This window comes from Polypterus senegalus, chromosome 6 (genome assembly GCF_016835505.1).
Source record: "Polypterus senegalus isolate Bchr_013 chromosome 6, ASM1683550v1, whole genome shotgun sequence".
NCBI classification, from domain to species: Eukaryota; Metazoa; Chordata; class Cladistia; order Polypteriformes; family Polypteridae; genus Polypterus; species Polypterus senegalus.
In genome coordinates, this window is record NC_053159.1 from 92,868,818 (window position 1) to 92,874,008 (window position 5,191).

Below are 5,191 nucleotides of genomic sequence, written 5' to 3' on the forward strand. Positions count from 1 at the left end.
GATGTAGGTCAAGAGTTGCAAAAGTAGAACCTGATTGTTTTTCTCCAATCCTATTTTAAACAGAGGTCAGTCCCTGTATTAATTAATTTCATAGATTGATATTTTCTTTGAGAGAAAATTATACAATCGTTTATGTCTTTGTATTAACAGAATGAGCTTATGAAGCGTTTTTCTCATTTATTTATACATTTTTGTATCCAATCTATGGACTGGAGTATATATAGGAGAAATAATCTTATGTTAAACCTATTTTAGCCTGACTGGATGGTATTTTGTTAAAGATTTATTACTCTATAAAATATACAGTGCAGTTTTCTAAAAGATTATTGGTATTTTTAAATCGACAAATGAAACAGTAATGGAATTAGTTAGACAAATTTTATTGAAATTAAATAAGTGCCCTAATTAAAAGCGGCGATTGATTAGGCTAGCGACTGGAACAAAAACGAAGTTACAGTGGAGTTAACGATAACACACGAATCTCCGTAGTCAACGTGCTGGTGTCCGGCGTGCATTCAGACCTTCTAGTCAGTTAACCTCCTCCACGAACTCGAACCTGTCCGCAGCCCCCTGATTCCGAGAGCTTCTCCTGATGAGCTTGCCAGGCTAACTGAACTTTTCTTGTGAAAAGCTCTCAAAGCTGTCTGGACGGTTCTATATATTTATGTTTTTATTTAAATCATCTACTTCGCAAAGCGTGTTATCACGAAGTGCTTACAAAGGAGTGAAAATACACGTTCAACAAAACAATTGGTTACGGCGGGAAGGTGAGCGTGTCATAATGTTTTATAATAGAGTGCATTAAAGGTTATTTCAAATACACAATAATTAGTAGTGAAATAAACATTAAGAAGTATCTAAAAAATAATAAAGGAACTAACGTATATGGAATGGGTTTGCGGAAAGGTTATTAGACATCCTGAACCTGCCGTTCCATTCGATAGATACTGCCGAGTGATACGATCCAGAGAATACAATAGATATAAAGATAACTGACCGTAAGTACGTTTTTTAAAAGATTAAAACTAAAACAGTCTTTGTAGATTATTATCAATGATTACACAGGATAAAACTGTAAGACGGCAAGTGGGCAACTGTAGGACGGTAAGTCATTTTTCCCTCTCAAAATGTCCCTTTTGCGCCGTCATAATCAACTGCATTGCAATAAAAATTCAAAAAGCTGAAGACAGATATTTATTTGACACCACTAACAACGAACACCGATCATTTTGTTTTTGCTTTCTGCACCTGCAAGATGCGCTTGTCAGGTTAACCAGCCCAGCAATGAGAAGGCACCCCGTCCAGGGCTGGTTCCTGCTTTGCGACCAGTGGCTCCCGCAACCTAAAAAATGGATAAAGGGGATTTGTGCAAGGATGGATGGATCTTATTTGTTTATTTATTTTTTGTGCAAACGACAGCGGCCACAAGTAACGCTCTTGACGACACACTCGAGAGTCAATGCTTAAAGTCACTTAGGTGATTTCATTTCTGATGAAGATGAATGTGTTACGAGAAAATCAAAAATTTCATTATGCAGTATGATCGATTACAAGAAATACCGCCAGCCCCGTCAGAAAGTGTCTATTAATTATTCTAATGTTTACCAAACCAAGTCAACAACACCCAGCTTTCATGTCAGAGGGAATAATTTAAAACTGTGGATGGCCTCGAACATTTACATTAAAATTTTAAAAAGCAGAGATCGGGAAATATAACTTGAAATTCAATTGTTCAGTGATTAACATATTAGTAACTATTTTATTAGACTACTAAATGTTACCAGCCACGAATCGTTCGAATTCGTTAAGAAATTAATATTTTAAAAGAAAATGATTTTCGTCATAATTTTAACTACAAGAAACCATTTTGCTTCATCTTTTATTTGAAATACAAGATCTCCGCGGTTATTTAATGAAATCGACATTTATTTATTTGGCCGATGCCCTTATCCGAAGTGACTTACAACTGTTAACATTCAATTGGTTACATTTATTTTCTTTCTCCAATTACAGTGCAGGCGGGTGAAGTGAGTTGCTCAGGGTCACACAGTATCTGGGATTTGAACAACAACATCGGGGTTTGAAGCCCAAAACCCTAATTACTGCGCCACACTACCTGCCTGAAATCCAATGAATGATCAATGAAGGTGTCCAGTGCGCTTTTTGAAACTTTTTTAAATTACATTTTTCCTGAAAATTGTGTGATTAGATCGTGTAATCGTACTATAAGAGCTTTGGAAAACCTTAAAAATTCTGAAATGGCACTTTACATGGGTGTTGTGGCTCTGCGTGGAATCATCGCTTTATAAAGAACCGTTTTATTCTATGAAGGGTTCTATGCATATGAAGTTGGTTCTTTGGGCTTTATAAAGTGTCCTAATGGTCGGGAAAACAATAGATCTTTAATGTACGATATTGCAGGATACAAGGGATCAAAAAGACGTAAAATTAGGTAATGCTGTTGTACAGAATGTACAACAATAGCCCCTTTAAAGTATACGGAACACAGTAATATTCTGAAAATCTGCTATTATCTATTCATGATCGAAATGATTAAAGAATCGTGTGGATGGTTCCCCTATGGCATCGCTCCGAAGGACCGCTGTGGCCAGCTTTATTCGTAAGAGTACACTAATAATTAAAAAGAATAAAAAAACACAAAGAGTGATTTTATTCAGGAAGCTTCTTCACTTTGGTCTTTTTAAAGTATTAATTAGCATTATTGCAGGCCACTTTCCAGTTTGTCTGAGCCGTCAAGCCCAGAATACTAATTTGCAAAAGACTGACAAATTATTCAGCAATAGCCATTAGTATCATAACTGCAACTGTCAAATATTACTTTCCTTAAATACTTCATTTTTAAATCGTTTCAGTGTCTACATCTACGAGAGGTGAATCTCATACATAAGCCTTTATAAACTCCGTGTCAATGTGAAGCAATTACTTAATGGAGCATATCCCTTTATAATACAGCGTCGTATTTCAATTTGTGGGATTTTAAATTCATCATCGCCATAAATATGTAAATTAGTTCCGTCAGTAATAGTCCAGAAGATAAACTTGTTCTTTTATGTTTTACAAAAATGAAATGCAGGCAAAACACAATTAAATATCGTCTTGTAATGCATTGTTTTACAGTTTGTGTACAATTCTAAGTCGTAAAATCTTATCTCGTAAATTGTAACGTAGTATAGATATTTTAAAAATTAGTAAGTCGTTAAAAGCAACTAATTAAAATGTAAATCAGTTGATATTTAGATAACCTTTCTATAATTCTTGCCTTTCGACGCAATTGACAGTATCCATGTGTTTGGTCCTTTTATTTACTTTTTTCCCTTTTGTTGTTTTTAGCCGTCGATTCTTCACAAAAAGGAAGAAACTTACCTTGCATTTAACCAATATTATGCTATGTGTCACCTTTTAATTAATTTTTTATGAGGGTACAACTGCACATAAATTAAGTAAATTCTGTATTATAATCTTCCGAGGTTTTAAAGCGCGGCGGAATAAACAGAAATCCACATTATTAATTAGAACATGAAAGTTTCATTATTGGTGCAACAATAAGCTATTTATCAACAAAATTCTATCAGGGTTTTAAATAAGTTGTGAAACTAGCATACGTTAGCATCTGCACAGTACTGTCGGAGAGAACTGTCTGACCTCCAAGCGATGCCACCATCATTCACGGATGACACCTGAGGAGGTTAATCACAAACGAGGTAATTTACGGGCTGACAACATCATCAACCCACAGATACGACTCTAAATGTAATGAAATATAATTACACGTCCCGAATGCAAATTACGAACTGCTTGATCGGATTTAAGTACATAGAGAAACATTATTTGCATGCAGTTTAACATTATGCTATTACCACGCTTTGAAATTGGAATTTATGCTATATTTGTATTATTTGTTTAAACCATAAAAGAGCCTATAGAATGAACGATCTATGCTTTTCATTTTTTAAAGTGTAGAATTAACTGTGTATTTGACCTTTAAAAAACATATATATATATATATATATATATATATATATATATATATATATATATATATATACTGTATATCAAGCTTTAACATTGCAAACATTCTGGCTTACCTTATGAAAAATAAACACATGGACAATTGTCAAAACAAAATGTACCTTTTATAACTGATACAATCAGTCAGTCATTCTCCAACCCGCTATATCCTACCACAGGGTCTGCTGGGGCCAATCCTAGTCAGCACAGGGCGCAAGGCAGGAATAAATCCCTGGGCAGGGCGCCAGCCCACCGCAGTTATAACTGTTACAAGAGTATTATATCAGTTAAGAAACGACTTCACCACTGTGCAGCCCTATTTTAAGTTAAATTCATGTTAATGTATAAGATAAATATTGTCAAAAGAACGATGATACATTCAGGAAACATACAGGTTTTCTGTTGTAAAAAAAAACACCAAATTTAATTAATTTTAATTAAATGATCCTTAATAAATTCTTTCCTTTTCTGAACCCGTTTTTTTCTGAACAGATTTCGCGGAGAACTGGAGCGTTTATGAGAGACCGTGAGAGTTGGAATTTCAAAGTCGTGTTATTTTATATTGGGGCTCAATTATCAGGAGCCCTGCTGGGTTAAATAAGTACCCAATTTTATTAAATCGCAAAGAATACTCGCACATACGTATGCCAAACCAAAACAAAGAAATCGACGATTAGCTTAACATACGATCATCATTCTGTTCTCATATTTCACCGTTAAACAGCCAGTCAAGTTCAGAGCTGTCAGCACTGCGTTTGACAATCTGTTGCAATTCCTACTGTGTAAATGGTTTACTTTTCTCAATGCCATCTCTGGTGAGACCATTCAGTGTGCGAAAGCGCACGACAGATGTGCCTAATAAAGCGAGTCCCTGGCCCGAGAGGGGCACCTCCACTATAGCAGCGAGAGTTGAACAAAAGTGCTGAACACAACAGTGATCTAAAAGGAAATGATCCATTTAATGGGTGGATCTAAATTGAGGTGTAATTAGTTAATTAGACTGCTGTCAGTTTAGGAGTTGTCGACTGTCAAAATAGTTGTCCTTTGGGGCTCGGGAAAAAGCCAATGAGAGTTGAAGAAAAAAGGAGGATGGGTTAAAGGTTCGGAATTGAATGTTGGTCGACGAGTTGTCAAAGAGGCTGGAGACTGGAAAGGGAGCGGA